The 23,911-nt window shown below is 38.5% G+C and overlaps 1 long non-coding RNA gene across 1 annotated transcript; it reads left to right on the forward strand.

Annotated features, from left to right (window-relative positions):
- Nucleotides 1–4,730: 4,730 nt before the first annotated feature.
- LOC310894998 lies at nt 4,731–23,903 on the forward strand. The gene is made up of 3 exons (XR_014580342.1): nt 4,731–5,198; nt 20,066–20,263; nt 21,065–23,903. It is a non-coding gene; the product is annotated as an uncharacterized lncRNA (long non-coding RNA).
- Nucleotides 23,904–23,911: the final 8 nt, after the last annotated feature.

The raw sequence follows: 23,911 nt of genomic DNA on the forward strand, positions 1-23,911 counted from the left end.
ACCGGCTTCACTTTCCCGTTTCTCTCCCCCATCCCAGAGAGGGAGGGGGGAGGGTGAGCGAACGGCTGTGTGGTGTTTAGCTGCCAGCCGGGTTAAACCACAACATTTATGAACCTCCTGGACTTGCTCGTGTCAGCCGTGTGGTGATCCCAGTTGATGTCTGGCAAGTTGAAATCCCCCATTAGGAAAAGGGGAGTTGATCTTGAGGCATCTCTTAGTTCTGCAAAGAAAAATTCATCGGCGTTGTTGTCCTGGCCGTGTGGTCTGTAATAGACTCCCACAACAACATCCCCTTTATTTGTTTGTCCCTTAATCCTTACCAGAGGCTCTCAACTTTGCCATCACCAACTTGGATTTCCGCACAGTCCAGCGCATGCTTCACATACATTGCCACCCCGCCACCTCGCCTACCCTGCCTGTCCCTCTTGAAGAGCCTGTAACCATCTATTGCAACACACCAGCCACAGGACTCATCCCACCAGGTTTGGCTTATGCTGATGATGTCGTAGCTGCGGGACTGGGCCAAGACATCTAGCTCATCCATTTTATTTCTCATACTGCGTGCGTTTCTGTAGAAGCACTTCAAATGCACCTCCCCACATGCAGCACGACTTCCCTGTGGGTTGGGTCCGGTCGGCATATTGGGCCCTCTGTCCCTTGCAAAAGGGAGTCCCCCATGACAATAACCCTTCCTTCTTTTTTGACAGTTGATGTAGCAATGAGGGGGATAGGTTGCCTTGCCTTAGGCATCCTTTCCAAGTGGGACGGGCTTTCGTCTACTTCGTTGTTCTGACTGTAGTGTTCTAGACCCTCATATCTGTTATATAAGGGTAGACGGGAAGGTGAGGTGGGCAGGGATGGGGCTCGCCTACCACCCCAAACAGGAACCTGCCTCCATTCCCCCCCTTGGCCTAGGTCTCCTCCTACTGCCTGGCAGGATGAGGGAACTTTTGTCTTCTGTGTAGCAGGAGACATTTGTGCTGCGGCAGGCTCTTGAGTCTGTCTCAGAGAGGGCAGAGTACACCTCCACCAGTCAATTTTCCTCTCTGACTCCCTGATGCTCCTGATCCTGCTCACCTCCTCCCAAAGCTCCGCTACCTGGCTGAGCAGCTCTTCAACCTGGGCACACCTCCCACAGGCATACCCCTCACTGCTGCTGTCAGATACCAACAGAAGACTCGGGCACACCCTGCAGCCCAAGACCTGGATGGCTGCGTGTTTCCCGGAGCCCCCCGTCTGAGTAGCCACATCGGCGACTGCGGCTGGACAGGCCGCAAGAGATGCGGAGGCCATGGTTTTCTGCCTGGTTGATACCATGACCAGCTTCCTCGCAGGCAGGTTACAAGTACCGAAGGGAAAGACCGCTGCAAAAAAGCGGCGAGGGCCCCTCCGTGCCCGGCCTGCCCGCCCGAACTGCCGCGCCCCGCCCTTCTGACGGGCCGCGCCCTGTCCGCCCGCCCTGGTCGCCCGCGCTCCCTAGGGGCTGCCTTTGAGCGGCCGGGGAGGGGGCGCTGCTGGCTCCGCCCGCGCCTCGTCAGCCTCCCCCGCGGGGGCTGCCTGATGCTGGCGGCTCCCTCAGCTGCCTCGAGTGGCCGCGATGCCGAAAAAAAGCCCTGCCTGTCTCGATTCCCCGCTCCGCTGCAGAACGCGTCTGCCCCGGAGCCGGTCGCCTCGGCAAGATATATCGAACGGTGAAATCAAACTAATCAAAATGGGCAGTACTAATATATTCAATAGTTTAACTATGTACTTGTTAAAGTTGACAAAACCGGGCATGACATATTTCATCCTGCATCCTGATCACATTTGGAGAGCTGGTGCTTTTCTTTCTTTTCTGAACCTCCCCTCATCCCACGGGAGGTAAGCAGCTGATGTGAACGCTTGGAGCCCTGGATCCAAATGCATTTATTTAGGAGAGTCTGTTTTGTTTGTCCATCCTTTCCAAGATGGTGACAATGGCCTTTGCATACAGAGACACAGTGTTATTTGTAAAAAATCTGCATATAGCTTAAGTACTGAGTAGAATAGATGCTCTAGCTGGCATGTTATGGGAACTAGAAATTACATGTGGTCGGTATGTATGAAAAAAACCTCTGTAAATATACACACAAAGAAACCGTTTTGTCTTACCTAGTAAATGGAACGGGATATGTTTTCCAGGGTATGATACTTGAGGGCAAGTACCATAGCAAAGTTATAGGGCAAATACCATAGCAGAGTTATGTAGCAAGTACCATCCACCATGTCTAAAGATTCAGGAAATTATAAAAATCTATCTTAACAGTCTCATGTCTATCTTCTTTGAGACTTATTTCTTCCAGTAATTAGGGTAATCCTTTGTCATTTGTGTTTCTATTTCCTGCGAGCAATTGTAATTAACTAAGTCACCCTTTGAAGAGAAGAATAGATTTCCTCTTACGCTAAAAGCAGAAAAATAGACCTTCTTCTGGCATCAAGAAACCCATGCTTGCATGAACTGAAATCACTGTAGTTCTCTTAAGTATACTTCTCCCCACCCATTCTTTTACTATCAGAGGTAGTAAGAAAATAATCCTGGAAAAGGTCAGTCCTGACATTGTCATGTATTTATCAATCCATTGAAATTAAAGGTGTCTTGTACTTGGTCTTGTAGACGTGTAATTTCATTCCAGTGCACATTGATTACAGCATTTTTTCATACTTTCCCTTGTAAATGACTTTCAGTTTTATGAGTAATGATCCAAAAATATTATATCAAAAATGATTTTTGATGGATAAGTTTGCTTTCAACAAAGAAAATGATTTTGGTAGGAAGTTCTGAATATTACCAAACAATTTTAGAACATATAACTTAATAACAGTTAAGTGAATATTTCCAGTACTAGAAGTGATATTCTTTCTCTAGGCAATGTTAAATTAGTTGTTTGACAGCCCCATTATCCTCTATACCTTGGACTCCCAAGCTGATGTGTCCCTTACTGCATTTCAATGGTAATTTTTTCCTCAGTAGTATGTCGCCAGATCTCAATTAGATCAAAACAAATAAATACATTTACAACTGGGAGATGTTGTCCAGTTGTGGAATCAGTCTAATTTGGTTCTATAATTTTAATACTCTGTATATTCTGTGGCAATCTCTCTGGATGATATTATTCATTTTCAGTGAAGAATTTCTATGTTTTGTTTAAGAATAAAATATTTTTTTTTATTTTTTTTCAAAGTTGTTGACTTCTGTAGTATCTGTATGGAAAAATATATTCTGTCTAGCATGTAATTTCTACTGGGAGCCGATAGGTGAAAAAAAAAGAAAAAAAGCAGAACTACAGCTTTATATCACAAGTATTAGCAAGAAGAATACAAAACATAGTTAAAACATTCCAGCAGAAGAACAGGAAATCAAGATATCAAGTTTATTTCAATTTCTGTTTTCAATTTGGCAAAACTGGGTATGTTATATTCGTACTTAAATTTGTCTTTCACCCTTGCATATGCCTGCACAAGTACAGATAACTATAAGTATAAATGCATATATATGTATGCAAACAAATACATATGTACACAATGGTTGTGTCTGAGTATTCAAGAGTTTAATGTGGCAAAATTTACATTTGTGGTAATGGAAGTGATTCACTTAAAGCTTAAGCTTATTCATTGACATTTTTGGTTCTTGTTTTTTATTATACACATAGGTTCTGGGTGGAGAAAAGATGAAGATTTTATATTTTTCTGTTCATTCATATTGTTGACTGTTCATTCCAGGATTTGAAAAAAGAAAAACAACAACAACAACAACAAAAACTTCCAACAGTATAAGTATTTGAGGACCTCCTAAAATTGAAATTCCCCTTTCTGCTTTTTCCAGTGTCCGTATCCAAATTTAGCACTCTCTATCCTGTGACATTCATACATAATTCTTTATGAATTTACACTATGTGTTTATGACATTGTCATTATTATTATTATTTAACATGTAATTTGATCAGACAAAAAATGGAAGTTTGAAGTTCAACAACTGCAAAGTCCAAGCACCCACCTGTCCTGACTTGTTCAAGAATGGATGTGCTTTTGTAGGTAAGAACACCTACAATATTGGGTCTTTTTAGAAACTATTTTTGATGAGACTCGAACAGGAATTTGGAGATTAAATTACATAAATTTTTGTCCAGAGCTGTGAATGAAACAAAATACTTTGTTCATATGACTGAAAAAAGTTACTAAAGGAAGATTATCTGTTCTGAGAAACTTGGCTAAGTGGAAAACATAGAGCCTGAAACTAAGTAAAAGACATTTTTGTTTAGCTCTAAATATATATATTTTTTATAGCTGTGGTTGACAGGACCTCATAAACTTTCAATTCTTCCTTGAAAATCAGGTTCAGACAAGGATAAATCCCTGACAAAAAGAGAAAACTTGGACTAACCTAAATATGAAACTGTATGAAATGTTTTGGTTGAGGACTTAAATTGCCAAGAGTTTCATTCAAAGGCTGTCTGTTGGTCTTCAAATCTTTCCCTTGGCTTGATTTCAGAATTAAATATTTGCATAATTTTGCTTGCGCTATTTTTTTTTTTAACTTGAATAATATAATTTCTAGGTCAACTGTGTTACCTCTGTGTTAAAAAAAAGGCAGGGAAACTCTTAATTCCTGGAAAGATGGTCAGTTTTTGTTTTTTTTTTTACAGATTGTCAGAGAGACAAAATATTTTTTTACACAGCCTTAATAATTACCAGTTGAGCTGGAATGATGCAAATAGAAGTTATTAATGAAGACGAATATGTAGTTAAACACAATATTGCTGTTCAAGTATTTTTTCAGATAATATTTTTTTAGTATTATTTAAAACATTCCATTAGTGAAATCAAAATAAAAATAGGTTTAATGAAACCTATTCATAAAGAAATATATGTCAACATTATTCTGAGCAGTGGAGGTAGCAGCATGTTTCCAACCTTTGTATTATCTTATGTTGTTTCTGCTCATTGCTTGGCCAATTTACACAAACAGCCTGCTCTGGAGCATGTCTCCATGCTCCTGTTGCATCAGCTCCACAATGCTGCTCCTGCTGCTGAGTGTTGTGGTAGGCAAGTGTGGCTTTGCATCTGCTCTTAGTTGGGTTTCCTTGAATTTTAGTGGCTGTCTGTGATTTCTCTCTCGAAGAGGGGTATCTCTGCAGGAGGGACTATAGCATCTTTGTGGAAAAGGTTACCATTCTTTTGTGGTAAGTCCTTTTTGATCTTTTCTCATGCATGCAGCTGAGTGGACTTTAAATCAGATTCTCTTCACATGACAAGTCCAGTTATTTGCAGGTATAAGGGCCTTTAGTCACAGTTGCCATTCATACCTGACTAGTCACAAATTTTTCTGACCTGGAAACAGATTATTCTCACTGACCTGAATTAAATACTTTCCACACCTGGGTATAGACTTACTAATTATTTTTTATTTCTCAGTCATCTTTTTGGAACTAATGTTGCTCTTTGATGTTTGCTTTAATCTTCCAGTATAAATAATCACACTGAAATCACATAAACGAAACTCCAGAACGTCTAGTATGACATTTGCTCTTCTTAGATAAGGACAGTCCTAATGCTGTTGGTTTAATTTGTATTTGTATAATTTTAAGCTTCAAAAAGATATTTAAATTGGCAAATCTATTTGTTTCAGTGAAAAACAAAAAACAAGGCTATTTATCACATTCACACTTTTTTTTTTTGAACATTGAGTTATAGCAGTTATAGCTGTGCTCTTTGTTGCTTAATCACGCTGATCCAAATACCGATAAAAGTGTCTTCTTGTTAAGAACTTGAAAGAACTCCACTTTGTTTTGTTTTTAACTCACTTCCCATTTTTACTAAGGACATTTATCTTAGAAACTGAGCACATCATTCATGTTGTAGTTTCAAGGAAAAATGTTTGAAATATTTCTTAGAGTTCAGACTTGGAGCCCTAAATAAAAATCATCTTGTGTCTTGGGATGGAAGCACAGATTGCCAAATTGCCTTATGAAATTGAATTTGGACCCTTAATCCTTATCATCCTAATCCAAATGTCTGTCTGTCTTCCGCTGTCAATAATGGTTTTGCAACAAACAATTGTGGTTTTTTGTTGTTGTTGTTTGTTTTAATGATGAAGATATTTTCTCTTCATTTGGCTGAGTTGCCAAATGGTTTTCTAAAACATAAATCAAAGATTAATACTGGAAGTGAAGAAGCCTTCTTGGAATACTTCTAGGAAAGCAAATTTTGCAAATGTTTAACCAGAACTTTTATGAGAAGGGGCTATCACTGAGACAAAAAAAGAAAATATGTGAACACAGAAAACACCAAAGTTAATGTGATGGACACAAAGTGATGGAGACAACAAGAAGCAGGAAAACCAAAAAGAATTTTAAAAATACACCTGGAAATTAATTAAATAGATAAATGAAAAAGTGGATTTCTATGCTGTGATACATTTTAGTCATGTACGTGGTTACTTCAGCAGCCAAAGAGGAAGAGTTCACTGTGCCCTATGTTTGCCTGCTCAGAGCTTCTCAAATTATTTAATTTTGTGAAAACATCTTTAGCACTTGATTAATATAAAAGTGTTTTCTTCTAACTGTGAGGTCATACCAGGACTCTGTTTGATCTTTCTGAGCTACGCATGAATATTCATTGCTTCTCTAACTATGATGCATGTGTTTCTTCCCACTTGGTTTTGATGGGTCAGAAGTAAGCATGGATGAAACTAGGTAAAAGAGGCATGAACTTCCCAGGAAAGCAAAACTGTGAGTTTGGGAAATAAAAATGTTATTTGTTTATTTAATAGATATTTGACTGCTTTTAAAATCTCACTGAACTTGAACATGCAAATAAAACTGCGGTTTTGCACATGTCTACGCAATTAGTTAAATGCTTATTTGCTTATCCAGGAAAGTTCTCCTACAGCTGGAAGTGCTTCAGAGCAATGTGAGTTGAATAGCTAGTTAGTGCTGGGGACTATTTCCAGAAATACAGTGTTCTAGAATTTATCACACAACCAAGCAGATGAAGTAAGCTTTCAGGAAGGTCTCTAATATAGTACACTTAAGGACTAGAAGACTAAATCATCACCGTTTAATTTCAGAGAAAGCAGTTGCAAAAAAGAATACCCTCTTTTTCTATCTGATGGGGAGATAGGGAATACTTTTTCACCACTTCTTTTTTACCCAAGGCAAATGCATTAATTCCGGTTGCATGTGGGACTTTGGCAGTAGTGTTGCAATACTGCACTACAAGAAGAAGGAGCCTTGCTCACAGGAGGAAGAAGATCTGCAGGGACCTGTGCTGTGTGTACCTATTTGAAGGTCAGAAGGCTATTTGAAAGTCAGTTTAGTCTAAGCAGATGCAAAAAGAGGCTAGGATGAATATATACTGGGGATAACCACTTCATTGACTACAGGGACAATGCCTTTCCAATGGCTAAAATTACAGGAGGTGAATCCCAGCCAATTACTATTTTTTTTTACGTACAAATGTACTAGAATTCTGGTTTGTTGTTTGTTTGGCAAGCACAACCGACTGTAAGGAAATAGAAAGCAGTCATATTCTGTAAAGAACCTATAGGAAATAATGCTGAGGAGATCTGTAATATGTACATGGATATTAATCAAAGTTATAGGAAAATGTTGCTCACCAGACCTGTTGGCTTACTGCTGCTGTTAGTTCATTGATGAAGGCTAGGGAGCAAATCTAGGATTTCCTTTAAAAAGCTCAGTGCTCAGCATTGTTAGGCAAGAGATGGGGAGCTGAATAAAATGAAAAAATTACTGCAAAACGTGCCTCAATTTATGGATACAGAATGTATTACAACAGGCTAATGATGAGTATATGCCCCATATGGGGAATCAGGCATGTCAAGAGATATGATGGATTAGGTCTGTACTGATACATTGAGAAGGTCAATGTCTGGAGAATATGACACCATCCATGTAATTCTGAGAGATGAAAAGGTGAAAGAACGTGATAGCAAATGCTTTTATAGGACCAAAACAAAACAAAACAGCCAACCAAAAAAAACATCAAAAGCAACAAGAAACAACTAAAGATTAAGTCAAGTAATTATATTCATAATTTATCATAATTCCTTAATATTTATTATAATTTATTTTTCCACTTATGGATGCATGATTAACTTAAGTTAAAAGCGTAAGTAAGTAGTTCTTACTATGTATAATATTGATTCTTTGAAATGTGGATATTTGTGAAGTAATATGCCTCTATCTTTTGAATTCTTGGGAAATTATGAACACAAGTCAAAATCTAAAATGAAGGCAATGGTTGATTATTTTCCTCTATTACCTGATGTTTATTTCATTAATGTTCTTATCTGACCTAATCAAATTTAAATTCAATATTTTAATATTATTATCATCTTGCAGACATTTTTATCATACTCCTTATCCTGGGTACACTCTATCACACACATGTTCCTGAATTTGAGAAAAAATAATAAAACTGGCCAGGCTCTGTTGGAAGTACCCCATGAACCGTACTGAGGAGGATCACTGTGGGGAGACCGTGGTCATTGGAGGGAGAGATCTGGGCAGGGAAATTGCCATGCCCTGTCCTTCATCATGCTGTTGCAAAACTGATTGTACTGTGTTGTCATTTTGCTCCCTCCCATCCCCTCATCATCCCACTGCTGGCTTTTCTTTTTATATCACATCAAATGCGAAGCACTTGACTTCACCTTGAAGGCCGTTCAAAGCTGCACCTTCCCTACAGATCATCTATAATTCACAGAAAGTGTCATCTCTCAGTCCTGATAGGTCACTGATGCAAGCTTCAATGTTCACTTCTTAACATTTCAAACGAGCACTTTCATGTCTTCTCTCATGTTGCCTCCAAGGAGCTTGTTGCAAACCCCCATGAAGCTGCCTCATTACGTTCCATCATACATTGCTGAAAGCTCTCGTTGGCCAGGGTGTCTGTGACAGCCTCCAGACAATGCGGCTGATGCATGGCTGAACCTACTGGTGGCTCTACTGCCCACCTTGTGCCTCATCACTCCCATTGCCTCCCTTGCTGGATGTCTCTTCTCTCATGTTGCCGGGTAATAATAACTTTTAAGAATATAAATGTTACTGGAGCTTAGTTATTTATGACCTAATGGTAGAAAGCTTTGATTCACTACAGAATTGTCAAGCACATGGTTTGTTTAGTAAGATGTGTTTCTGTCCCATTTACTTCAAATGAAGGGATGTATTTAAGTATCTGGCTCAATAAGGCTCTTAAACAATCTGTAATTTTGGCGTGATCAGCAAAACATTCTTTGCTTTGACATATACAGGTCTCTCCTTGCCGCCCTTCTTCCAGCTGTGTGCAGACACCTCACAGGGAATACCATGGGTACAGCAGCAGTTAACCATACAAGCAGAAAAGGCAGAGAAGGCTCCGTTCCAGGGCCAGTGTTTGGCAAGAAGGGCATGTCTTCTGTTTGGGGTTAATTTGAAGTAACCTCTGTTTTTCATAGCTGCATTTGTGCACATGTGAACAAAATTAAAAAGAAATGTAAAGCAATATGTGGAGGTCAAAAGGAGGCTGGAGGCCTGGAGAATGGAAATTATCTAGCACCTCTAAATATGCTCAGGCAGTCTGTCATGTTACAGAACAAGGACTCATTTGTCTTCTGACAGACCAATGTGACCTTTGCAATTTACCCTATGTACTTAATGCTGGAACTGATTCCAGAATAGGAGAAAATGTGTTCTGGAAGGCAAAGGAGAATATTATTAGTTGCTTTGAATTTTTGGAATAAAATACTCTGTGAGCAATATAATAGGATAGCGGTTCTGGGTGTACTCTGCAGAAATATAAATATACAGTATGACACTCTATAAATTTCTGTCTTGTTTATGGTAGGACCAACTGATTGTAATTGGGATTTTGTTGCTGTTCAGGGTGGTAATTATGCATGCTTCTCATGTGAGGTTCCTATTTTGGATGCTGTGAAGTACAAAGACAGTAAATAAAGTAACAAAGAAAAATTTGAAGAATTCTAAATGAATAATATGGGATGAATGTTTTCTTCAGAAATGCTTAAATCTGGGCTGTATTGAAATCTTGTGTATCTCCTGGCACAGCTGCAGTGACATTTTGTACTTCTGTCAAGTTTGCTCATTTGGCCAAGTGACACACACTTCCACATTGAGTCCAGGCCCCAGCTGTTCTCTCCTGCCTTACTGACTACTTTGCCCTTCTCTGGTCAATACTCGGCCCCTGGGGAGCAGCTAGTCACCTCCTGCATGCTCTGTGCCATGGGGAGATCCTCTCACCTCTTCAAGGTATTTTTAAACTTTCCCCCCCCCGCTGGTCAGAAAGCTCTTGAGAATGTAAGAAGCAATCATCTGTAGTCCATAAAACATTAACAAGAACATTAATTTCTACATGTTTCTAAACTAACTTCTTTAGCACACTCTGTGCAATCTCTGCTTGTTTATTTAAACTTTTCTGTAAAGTCTGGAAAGAGTTGTGTGGAGCATAGATCTCTTTGCATCATAATATCATCAACATTTTTTAAGCTTACATTGGAAAAAATACCATAATACCAACTGAAAATATAAAGCACATAGAGATTACCTTCAAATAAAAGATAAACAAGGTAATTCACAATTCCCCAGTTATTTCCTAATTATCCTCTTAGATAAAATGTACCTAAAATGTTAAAGATGTGGTGGTGAAATGAAAAAGGTGAAAACCATAAAGGATAAATTAAGAGTTAATGAGATGCCTCAGCTACTGACTGTGACAAATTTTCTAGTAAATTAAGAAATCAAAGGGCTTTAAGTTATCCGAATCCAATTTTTAACTAATAGCAGGTCTGGTGGATGTGAATTCTAATTCAGGAAACCAACACATTTTTTTGTGTTGTTCATGTTTTTGTAAGACACCTGTAGTGATTCTAAGCAGAATTTTCTGTGTGAGAATTGTTGGAAAAATTTAGATTCTGAGGTCATTCCATACTTGGAGAAGTGACATTATGTGACAGAAGTAAAATTTTATCTGTGGAAATAAATGGTCAATCCTCACAGTCCACCATGTGGGCAAGTAAGATAGACACATCGTTTGTTATCCATGTGGTCAAAAGATGTCCAGACCCTGAAGACACGACCAGGCTTTACTGGTCCTGCCCAACCTCTCCCCATGGGCCCAGGAGCCCCATTTCAGCACAGACCTAGGCACCAAATGTTTGTCTGAGCTGTATTTTAAGTAAACCTGTGCCTAGTCCTTGTTCTCTGGACAGATGTTGGACTTGCCTCCAGCCCAGTGTTTGGATCCATCTCGTGCAGCTATTGGTGAGAGTCCCTGGACAGACCCTCAGACTCATTCATTATTCTGTCAGGAGCTGTTAACCAAAACTCTCCCTGCCACTGTGACTGCAGTCCTATGCAGGCACCCTGGGACTGCTCCCTGCCTAGGTAGAGCACTGCCCTGTCTGTTGTAAACCGGCAGTGTGCAGTGTATACTTTAATAGCGTGTCTCATCTGAGCTTGGCCATCTTCCTCCACTGTGAGTCATCAGTGAGACAGCAGTGACTTGCATGCATGTGTGCTCCTGGAGGATAAACAAACATGTCATGATCTGACCCCAAAAGCTCTGTTTTAATGAGCTATTGGAAAGCCAAGGTTTCCTGCTGCAATACATGATATCCTGTATAGCATTCCAATGGGCAGATGTTTGTAAATTTTAGGGGCATAGTCCCAAAGATTGCTTTAACATTAGGAGACTTTTCTTCCTGAGCTTCCTCTGTAGTAAAGGGAGAGGAAGAGAAGATGTTGGATGGCTAAAATAGGCCTCTGCTCTGCATTGCCCTTTGGAGGATCTTCCCTCTTGACAGTGTTTGCTGGAAGCCAGGACACAAGGTCCTTGAACTGAAGTTAGCCTTTTTGAGCCTTACCCTTAGTTGTACCATTAACACACCATATTAGGCCTGGTGTTGAGTGTCTCAGCACCATTTTTTGAATTTCAGTACAGTAATGGCAGACTTTATTCTGTGTTGTGTTCAGTATTGTATTCAGTTTTGGGCCCCTCGCTACAAGAAGGATATTGAGTTGCTCAGGCATATGCAGTTGCTCGAGCAATGAAGCTGGTGAAGGGACTAGAAAACAACATTCATGAGGAGCAGATGATGGAACAGGGATTGTTTAGTCTGCAGAAAAGGAGGCTGAGGGGAGACCTACTCACTCTCTACAACTTGGCTGCATTAGGGAAAATATTACCAGTAGATCAAAAGAGGTGATCCTTCCACTCTATTCAGCATTGGCAAGGCACTTCTATGAGGAAAGGTCAAGAAAGCTGGGACTGTTCAGCATGGAGAGGGGAGGTTGGGGGAGTATCTCATCAATTTGTATAAATACCTGAAGGGAGACTGCAAAGAGGATGGAGACGCCATTTTCAGTGGTGCCCAGTGCCAGGACAAGAGGTGATGCGCATGAACTGAAACACAAGTGGTTCCTTCTAAACACCAGGACGTACTTCTTTACTGTGCAAGTGACAGAGCACAGGTTACCCAGAGAGGTCATGGAGTCTCCTCCTTGGAGATCTTCAAAAACTGCCTGGACAAAGAACTCCCTTCTCCAGCTGTTCCTACTTGAGGAGGGGGTTGGAGCAGATGACCTCCAGAGGTCCCTTCCAGCCTAAACTGTTCTGTGATTCCTTGAACTACCTAAAAAGAGGTTGCGATGAGAAGGGTGTCGGTCTCTTTTCTCAAGTGACAAGTCATAGGACATGAGGAAATGGTGTCAAGTTGTCCCAGGGGAGGTTTAGATTGGACATTAGGAAGAATTTCTTCATGGAGAGGGGTGGTCAAATATTGGAACAGGCTGATCAGGGAAGTGGTGGAGTCCCTATCCCTAGAAGTGTTTAAGAGATGTGTGAACATGGCACTAAGGGACATGGTTAAGTGATAGGACTCAGTAGGTCAAGTTACTGGTTGGACATGATGATCCTGAATGTCTTTTCCAGGATAGATGATCCTATGATTCTATGACTTTTCAGTTACATCCACAAATCATAGTTTGTTTCCATGAGCAGCAGTTATTCACAATTTCTGTAACATAAACAGTGTTCCTAAGAAGCTGTTTACTTCAGGTCATCATAGAAAGGCTACAAGGGTGGATTCAACAGAAATGCTTGCAATGATTGCAGTGGTGTCAGGTCTTGTCCATCTTCAGCATACATTGATGTGAACAAATGCATTTTGTGGTTGTTGTGGTTTAGCCCCGGAAGCTAAGTGCCACACAGCCACTTGCTCATTCTCCCTGGGAGGGATAGGGGAGAGAATCAGAAAAGTAAAAGTGTGAGAACTCATGGGTTGGGACAAAGACAGTTCTCTAAGTAAAGCAAAAGCTGCGTGTGCAAGTAAATCAAAACAAGGAATTCATTCACTATTTCCCATCAGCAGGAAGGTGTTCAGCCATTTCTAGGAAAGCAGGGCTCATCACACATAATAGTTTCTTGGAAAGAGAAACTCCATTGCTCTGAACGCTCCCCCCCTCCCTCCCCCCCTTCCTCTACCTTTACCGCAGCTTTTGTTGGTGAGCATGACACTATGTGATATGGGACATCCCCTTAGTCAGTCTGAGTCAGCTGTCCTGGTTCTGTCCCCTTCCAGCTCCTTGTGCACCCCCAGCCTCCTTGCTGGCAGGGCAGAACAAGAAACTGAAAAGTCCTTTACACAGTGCAAGCACTGCTCTGTAACAGCTAAAATATTGGTGTGTTATCACCACTATTTTCAGCAAAAATCTAAAACACAGCACCATACCAGCTACTAGGAATAAAATTAACTCTATCCTAGCTGAAACCAGGACAGTGGACCACAATTTCTCAGGCAGCGTTAAACTCTTAAAAAGGATGTTAAAAAAAATAACGACTCTTGGCGTGGTCACAAGCTCCTTGGAGTGTTTTCAGTGCCTTTGAAAAAATTTGCTATGTGAGTCTAAGAATGGACCTTAGCAAGAAACACTCGAGATTTCAGCCACATCAGCAGCAACCACGGAGAAAGTTTGCTTTCACTGTGATGTTCACATCTACACATGCATTCAGTATGACTTTAAACAATAAATTAATGTAAATTCCTCTTCTTCTCCTTCCAGGGACATCTCCTGATCTCATGGTGATCACTCACCTGATTTATATCATCATGATTTTGAAGCTGTTCTGAATTTAAACGTAAAAAACAGATAAAAATGTAATCTATATGTAATTAGGAAAAACTTGTCAAGGGAATATGCAAATAAATTTACTTTGCTTTCTGAGGGAATCTATTTATTCACTGACTAGAAAAAAATGTATAATTGATATAAAGGGGTCATAGATGGTATTACTTGGAAAACTTAAATAGTAAGTGTGGAGATTATTGGACTGAGCCCAGAAGAGGGCCATGAGGATGATCAGAGGGCTGGAGCACCTCTCCCATGAAGACAGTCTGAGGGAGTTGGGGTTGTTCAGCCTGAAGAAGAGAAGGCTCTGGGGAGACCTTACAGCGGCCTACCAGTGCCTAAAGGGGGCTTGCAAGAAAGCTGGGGAGGGACTCTTTGTCGGGACAAGGGAGAATGGCTTTAAACTAAAAGAGAAGAGATTTAGATCAGATGTAAGGAAGAAATTCTTTACTCTGAGGGTGGTGAGAAGCTGTCATGCCCAATTCCTGGAAGTGTTTAAGGCCAGGTTGGATCGGGCTTTGAGCAAGCTGATCTAGTAGGTGGTGTCCCTGCCTGTGGCAGCGGGGTTGGAACTAGATGGTTTTTAAGGTCCCTTCCAACCCAAGGCATTCTATGATTCTATGGAGGGTGTCCAAAGAAGGGCTACAAAGCTTGTGAAGGGCCTGGAACACAAGTCTTATGAGGAGTGGCTGAGGGAACTGGGGTTGTTTAGTCTGGAGAGGAGGAGGCTCAGGGGAGACCTTATTGCTTTCCACAACTACCTGAAAGGAAGGTGTGGGGAGCTGGGGGGGTCAGCCTCTTCTCACAGATAACTAGTGATAGGACTAGAGGGAATGGCCTCAAGTTGCGCCAGGGGAGATTCAGGTTAGAAATTAGGAGACATTTCTTCTCAGAAGGAGTAGTCAGGCGTTGGAACAGGTTGCCCAGGGAGGTGGTGGTGTCACCGTCCCTGGGGGTGTTCAAGGAAAGGTTGGACCTGACACCTAGGGACATGGTTTAGTGGGTGATATTGGTGGTAGGGGTATGGTTGGACCAGATGATCTTGGAGGTCTTTTCCAACCTTAATTACTCTATGATTACATATAGATGTTTATATGAACCTCATGCTCATCACTCTCATGTACCTCAAACTAAACAGCAAAAATCCACTTCTTAGTGTATTGCAACACATTTGTAGCCACGTAACTTTCACACATTAATAGACTTATGTCCACTGTACAAGGTTTATGCAGACAATTTAGTGAAGACTTTTAGCATAGCTAAAATTATAATTTTGTTCATTAAGTTCATTAAGAAACCTCTTTAGGCAGAGAAGAAAAAAAAATAAATATCAGTAAGACTATCCAGGAAAAGAAATGCACATAATATGTAAGTATTCACCAATGCATTCCATTCAGCAAATCTGTGTAGGTAGAAGATGTTAGAAAAAAATGGAAGAACCCTTCCATAGACTTAAAAAAAAAAAACAAAGCAAAACACTACAAGATAGAAAATTAAATTGCATTGTTGTCCGAGTATTTCAATTTATTTCATCTTCTGGTAATGTTATATATTGATGAAAACACAGGAATATGTTCATAGAAAATGTGCTAAGGGCTCCCTCAGTCTGCATATACAGTGCTGCAGGTTGTCACAGAAGAGCGACAACTTTGCTTACCACAAGCCACATGCATAAATCACAGAGTACTGCAGCAGTGAGTGTTTTTCTTGTTGAATGCTAATGTGTTTTGCTAAGAAGTCATGATATGATATGTGGAATCAAGCTGTATCTTGTAGATAAAAAAAATAATTTTGCATAGTAATTACTTCTTGTGTTACTTTCACTTGAAAGTCACCAAAATGTATTTTGAGAAAACTAACCTTAGTCAGAAGGCCAACAAGCCATCACTGGACATGGGGAGTAGATGGCGTCTATCCATTTTTCATCTATTGTTGTCAAGAGGCGAAGCAGTGCGAAAGGAGATAGAAGAGTCGGTGAATTAAAAAACAAACAAACAGGGAAATTTAAAGCTTGTTTTATGTGAAGAATGGTAGCAAAATAAGTTAGTAATTTGGCTTAATGTTTCTCACTTGGTTGTCTCACTTAACTATTGAAGAAAAAAAACATCTTTTGAATGTGTACAATAAGTATTGTGCACAAAGGACTGTTTTAAATGAACACACATTACGATACCTGCATTTAGAACTTTCTAAATATTTGTAGAAAATAAAGTGATTAATTTATGGGAATTACTCAATCTGTTAATTATTTTTATTTTTTAATCAAAAGGTATATTAAAATGTGTAGATACTTTGCTGGTATATTTGCATTACTTTGCATTACTAAAGTAATGCAAAATTTAGAAAAATCAAATGAAACGGCATTTAAAACTAAAATGAACACACCTTTCATTTACAAAATGAATATAAAAATATGAAAGTTATTCTGACATGGTCCAGCATTTTTTTCCTCCTTGATTTTGTTTCAAAATGAAACTCTGCTAGAACCCATGTCATTTCTCTAGGTATTTTAATTTTGACAGAAAGACATGCATCAGTGGAATTGGATTACGTTCATTACTTTTTCCTGTTACAATTCAAATTACTAGGGTGTGTTCCTGATTGTGCAGCAATGCACCTTTGTGCAGCAATGCACCTATTGTATTTTATATTCGTTCATATATACATTCATATGTATATTTAGAAAGTGCACTTTAGATGATCCTGTGTGAAATTAGAGATCAGAGTTTAAGGCTATTTGTTTTCATTGATTATTTATGTATGGTAAAAAGTATTTACAGTCTTTGTTATAGAAACCATTAAATGACAGAGAAATAGAGAAGTTTGAGATACATCGTTATCCACTATGTTTTCATTCTGAACTGTTTTATGTTGTCTCTGGGTAAGTGTTATCTCAGAGATAAATCTAGGTTATTTAAAAAAAAACAAAACCAAAGAACAAATACAATAAAAAGATTAAGATCATCGTCTCAATTAGTGGAAAAATATTTTATGACAGATCACATAGAGTGTGATAAAACACTGATCTGATCCAGTATGTATCTGCAAACTGAGGCAGAACAGAATGTGTAATGCCTTAAGCAGAAATAACAGATAGATTCTAACACAGCTTTACCAAAAAAAAAAAAAACCCTCCCAAAAATACTACCACCAACAAAAAATTGTTCTAATGAAAAAAGTTATGTTATAAATAGCTTATGACTAAACATTAAGTATATCTATGTATAGATGGTTTATTTATTTAGTAAAGCAACTAGATAGTGAGACTATTTTCAAATCTTTTTACTTTACAACTTCAAATTTGTCCCTGAAGCCAGTGTAATTTGAACAGACTGAACTATAATTTTAATAGTAACTGCCTTTTAAGAGGAATTGATTCTTTCTTCCTCTTGCCCTCAACTTGACTTCCAGTGCAGCTACTATGAAATGCCATAATTTATGGAAACTGCCAGTGTGGCCCATTAAATGGTCTGCACCAAACTGTTTGCTAATGACACTGAGCCTTGTTTGCTGTTTTTAATGATTACCTCAAACAGTGTTTGATAGTCTTCTCACATTGATCACAGCATTGTCTCCTTTGTTCTTCTGGCATCAGCTCTGTTTGTCCTCTCTGTGATGCTTTCCTCCAGTGCATATTATGCACTGATGGGAGGTGGTCACCCTTTTCTGGAGTGGAGAATAAATGACCTCTGCTACTCACCTTTTCAGCCATAATCACATTACTTACATCTACATTCATCAGATAGTTTCTCCACAAGATTGACAGTAATTTTTTTTACATGGAAGAACGGGCACTTCAAATCAGCTCTTGAAATGAGGATCAATATTTAGAAGACCCTGGTTGACTGGATGAGACTCCGGGTGACTGGAAGGGGTGGCAGTTGCAGTTGTATGGATGGTAGGGGAAGTATTGGCCTAGACAGGAGGAAACCTCAGGAAGTAGTTTGTGTCAATACTTTACTATTTGGCTTTGTTTGGACCCATCCTTGAAAGAACTCACATGTTAAAACTTACAAGCTAGTTGCTTCCTTTTTCTTTCTGGTATTTTATATTTTGAAATTGTTTGCTGCAAGTGCCACGGCTGACAAGCTGCTTAAGTTCATGGTAGGCCTCCTACTCTTTCTTATACATTTGAAGTTTTTTATTGTTTCTTAGTTTATTGGAGGGTGAGAGAAATGCAAATCAGTTCCATCATTCACAGAAAGAGTGTTTTTGTTTATATGTTTTTTGTTGTTGTTGTTTGTCTGTTTGTTTTCCCAACAAATTTATTTCTGGAATCTTCATTGCTTGATTTTAGTAACCAATCTGGAGACTCATCCACAGACACTCCAGATGAAGCTGCGTAATGTTTTTGGAAGTCATTTGTCAGCTGGTTTGTTCATAACCCAGTCCCACTGTCTGTGCAGATCCACAACAAGCTTACAAGACGTCCATGAAACCAATACCCATAGTGCTCAAAAGTATATTGAACTCTTTCGAGAACATAGGCAACATAGTGTACTGAAGAGTTCTCGCTGAGGACATGGCTGCTGAAAAAACATCTTTTGTACTATGATGAACCTATCACTCTGTCGTTCCTATTGACTTCAGTGGAATTCAAGATCAGCTCCTCAGGGAGTGTTTAATACCTCATTTGAATGAGTCTTTTAGATTTAGCAGGGGCACAAGATGACCAAAATTGAGAGAGAAACGCTCTGTCACTTTCTTCTTCCAGAAGTCAGTGGAAGTGGCATTTAATTTTCTTGCTCTCTGCTGTTGGATGCAGAGGTGCAATGTGACACAGGTAGGGAATATCTTCTATAAAAGGTAGTGTTTAAATATTTGTCTGTACAATATCATGCAAATTGATGTAATTGTCTCTTTTTCTAATTGAGATTCATAGATGGTAGTCTTATTGCCAAATGCTTTATGAATTAATTCTGAATAAGCCCTTCCTAGGAAACTGTAATAGATCACAATAGGCAATTTCCTGTTATAACTAGTTTTGCAATAATCTAGGACAAGTGATACATCAGCCTTTTAGAATCTGTTTCTAAATTCATGCTGAATAATCCATGTGGTTCTACAAACTGCAACACTCAGTGATATTCAATAAACAAACTGAGTATGATTATGACATGTTCTACGTGAGTATCTTGCTGATCTCAGAAGCACAGTGAAGATTTCTATCCTAGTAAGGGCAATTCTTTAGGAGTGAGTTGTTTATTTGGGAGAGATCTGGGGCAGAGCCGGGGAGCTACAAAGGTGGCAAAAAGAAGGAACAAGTAACAGAGAAAGGGATAAAAAGGTTTGCAACTCATGTGTCTGGTGCTGCCTGGTGATATCTGTCAAACAACTTTGAAGGAGGACAGTGACCCAAACCTGTTGTTCTGACTACACTGTATGGGTCAAACCTGCTTCCACGTGCCTGGATAACCATGGGTGGGGAATACTTTCACTGACAGCAATAGAAAACCTGGGTGAATGAACTAAATGCCCTTGTGTCAGTGCCTCTTTCAGGCCTGAGAGCATAGGCAACTGCCTGCCACTTCGAGAAACCTTCCTTTTATCTGCCCTGAGTATGGAGAATATATATTATTTAAGGCATGAACAATTCAAATGAATAGCCTCTTTATGAAACAGAGAATGAAAAGAGGTTAAAGCAATACAATAGCATAGGATATGTAATCCTTCCTCAAAAGATGCACATTTAAGATGTATAATATTGTTTTGTTGCTGTTGTTTGTTGTTGTTGTTGTTGTTTTTCATGGTCCTGTCAAGTATGATATGCAATGAAGCTGAGAACACATCATTCTCTGAAAGTGCCTACCACAGTATCTACTGTTCTTTCTGTTCTTTACAATTGATAGTGATGTTGCTTTTGATGTTGCTTTTTTTTTTTTTTTTTTTCTTTCTTTTCCCCATAGATTCAGACCCTGGTGGTTAAACCTACATGTACCGAACCACTGCTGTGATGGTCTCATGACCTCTATACTTTAAAAGAGTATATCATTTTTCCCTTTGATGAAACATCTATTAATGGTAATTCTCATCTTCCTCGACAACACTTATCTGTATGATATGCTAATGTTATCCAAGAACACTGTATTCTGAAACATTTAAAGGTAGGTCATGAAATTTACTCCTATTCTAAGAAATGTTTTATTCAGCATTCATCCACATAATTCATTATACTGTTTTGTCCTTTTGAGACAAATCTGATGCTGACTATACAATTCATAAATGAGATGTTCTGCAAGTCAGTGGGATAACTGACCGGAAAAAAAAAAGTCAAAAATCAAAATGCACACACACCCTCAACCTCCATATGAGAGAATTATATTAAAAAATACATGATTTTATCTATGTTTGATGTTTTATCTTGTGTTTTTTTTTTTTTTTTGGCCAGAAAACAACAATAACAAAAATGTTCCAAGAGAAATATGCACAAACAATGCAAAAGGAGCTTGATCCAAAAATGAATAATTTATTCCCATCAGTCTGTAAATAGAACTGACATCAATATTCACATGATTTTTAAAAAATACTAGTGCGTGTTTTTTCTCAGTAAACTCTATTTAAATGGCAAGGTAGCATACCTCGGAAGTGAAGCAGAAAAAAAAATGTCATGTTGGACTTAGCTGATTTTATGAACATATTACTGTTTAAATATGGTATACAAAAAGTAAGTTGGCTTTAACTTCCTAAGCTTAAAAAATTGTTATCCAGCCACTGGACAGTTATCACTCACTTTTTGGGAAATTAAACAGAAGTTTTCTCAGATTCATGATCACTGTGAATATATGCTGCAGTTTCATAACACATCATTGAGATAGTGAAATATCTCAAAAATATTTTACAGAAATGAAATATTATGTTGTTTTTGTTAATAATGCTCTTTAAATGATCTTTGCATTTGAAAATAGACTTTTAAAACCTCTTGAAGATCCTAACGATTTGTGATGGAAATGGAAATCACTATTTTGCGATGAGTTGAAGACTGAAGTGATCTGGGAAATGACAGGTCTATGAAGAGGAAATGACTGCCACTGTTTACCAAACATATTTCTGAAGCAAAGGCCTGAATGTTATTGGCCAAGGAAATGAAGGTTTAATAAAAGGTGGGATAGGATATCCCATTGGCAGTAATGGAGACAAAAAAAAAAAAAAAGGAAGTTTTTTTGTTTGTTAATTTGTTTTTTACCTATGTACATATTTCTACCCATGTTTTTGCCTGTGTATGTAAATATTTTTGTGTTTGTATGCATATACATGTACAAACATCAGCTGACCCACAGAAGCAATGTATGGCTTATTTCTTTGGAGTATGGAATCATGGACTGAAATGCAGAATCATAAAAACACTAATACCTGTTTTAAAGAATCTGGAACTAAAATAAATAAGAAAAACTATGGCATGTTACAATGATGTGTTGTTCCAGGAACAGAACACAAGGAGCTCTTCAGAAGAACGAGCGACTTGCAATTCTCCCCTTTTACTGACCTGTTTATTTTCACAAAACTTTTAGGAACTTAATTATCTTGTAGACTTCTGTCCTTCTTTCACAATTAATTAAAATTACCTATTAGATAAAAATGTCAATGGAAGGAACTACTTCTTTAGGAAACCATGCTGAAAAAATGGATTTAAGCTGTCTAATTTGTGCACTTGAATGGAATAATGAAAGAAAACTGTTGCCAATACAAATTAACAATGTTAAGAATAATGCATTAAAGTGGAAAAGTATGGTCCCTGAACAATCAAGACTGTTTTCTAAAATATTTTGAGATTATTTTTTTTCTTAGGGATTGGCAGAGAATAATTAAATCAGTAGGGGCAAAGACTTGAGATCTGTGATTAAAACCCAACAACAGCTGTACAGGTGTATAAGTCGCCCAAAGTTGTGGGTGCTTCATCCCTGAAAGTGTTCAAGTCCAGGCTGGATGTAGTGAAAGATGTCCTTGCCCATGACAGGGGGTGTGGACTAGATGATCTTTAAAGGTCCCTTCCAACCCAAACAGTTTTATGATTCTATGATTCTACAGGTGAAAGGGCCTTGTAATCTAGTGCCCTATCTCAAACAAGGTCTATTAATATGATTAAGGAGTGAAGTCCAGGATATCACAAACCTTTCTGTCTGCTCATCTAGCTTCTTACTCCTGCTTTAGCAACGAGATGATGTGATAGAGGGTCTCACAAACAAAAGTTGTGCTTTGTCTCTTTCTTCTGTGCAATAAATGGATATGGGAAGAGCAGGAGAAAAAATAAGAAAGAAAGCAGATACAAATTATCCATCTCTGTCCACATCTTTCTCCATTCCTGGGAGACAAGAAAAAAACTGAAAGAGCTCCTCAAACTGTTTGTCTTGTTTAGACAGCTCTAGAGTTTATGAAAGCACTTGAAAATGTACATTTTTGAAAATAACCCATGAACTTGTAAGAAAATTTCTCACTTCACTGGAGAACATTCTTTCCTCAGAGCCAGATCTCTTTTCAGGAAATCCACAATTGAAGATGCCAAACAGGAATGACAGTAGGCTTCCTTCAGCAAGCAATTTCTTTTTGAAATTAAGAAAGTAAAGCATGCTTCATAGAGGTCAGAGTCAACATCACTCTGGACATAATATCAATTTGTGCTCCATCTTCACAAGGAGAAGAAAGGGAAACATAGTTAAATCCTCCAGGAAGTTAAATTACTTTAACTGTGACACTCCCAGATGTCGATGCTGCTTGAAGCATAGAACACGAAAAATATCTTGTGTCATAACAAGAACCAACAGAAAAAATAAATGAAACAAATGCATTGATGTGGAAGCAGCCTTCCAAATTTAAGAACTGTTCCTTTTCTGAGAAAGCTCTTATATCTGAATAGCTTTCTATCTCTTTTTTTTTTTGAGTTCAGCCCATTAAATAAAGAAGAATCAAGTGTCTGATCATCTTCTAGGAGCTGGTAGCTCTGTTTTTTTTTTTTTTTGTGTGTTTTTTTGTTTGTTTTTTAAGTTAGTTAAAATGTAAAAGATTCTTCTTATGTGGTGTTTACTTGAAAGTATTTAAGTAGTGCTCTAGTATAGTTTAGCTTTTTTTCCCTAGATTTTAGCGGTTAAAACAATACGCTCAAAATAGTCTTTGGAGATTTACTCAAAATAAAAGTCTGTTAATTAATTGAAGTGTAATCTCTCCCTCCCCCTCACCCCCAAGAAATGTGTCTACATTTTGCTGGTTTTAATACATAAATTAATATCCAACCAGGCAATGTCTACTGGCATAAGGGTCAAAATAAACATTATGACAGATCTATAGTGAAAACTCTGGGCATTAGTAAAGACTCAGATTTATCTACAGTAGAAACAAATGTGAATAAATACTGTGCAATCTAGAAAAACAAATGAGAGGTATTGAATGGCATGATTAAAACATTGTAATATGGTCTCCAGATAATTGTTTTAATACCAGTTATTTACTTGGCATCTCAACCTTCCAAAATATAGCAAATTACAAATTCTACGCACCGAGAATAATAAAACAATGAATGTTTCAATGCACACAAATTGTAAAAACTTCCAAGGAACAAACAAGACAGCTGACTGTATAATAAGGAAAATGTTAATAAATGAGTATGTTTTTACAATCTCCAACCATTGTATCTCTCCAAATTGACTTTGCTCTTAACCTTTGAAATTTTATTTATTTATTTATTTATTTGCTTATGGGTAGAAGAGATTTGCCAGTACTTTATTGCTAAGCATCATAAGTCTTTCAACTATTCCAATTGA

Source organism: Anser anser, assembly GCF_964211835.1.
Source record: "Anser anser genome assembly, chromosome: 2".
Taxonomy (NCBI): Eukaryota; Metazoa; Chordata; class Aves; order Anseriformes; family Anatidae; genus Anser; species Anser anser.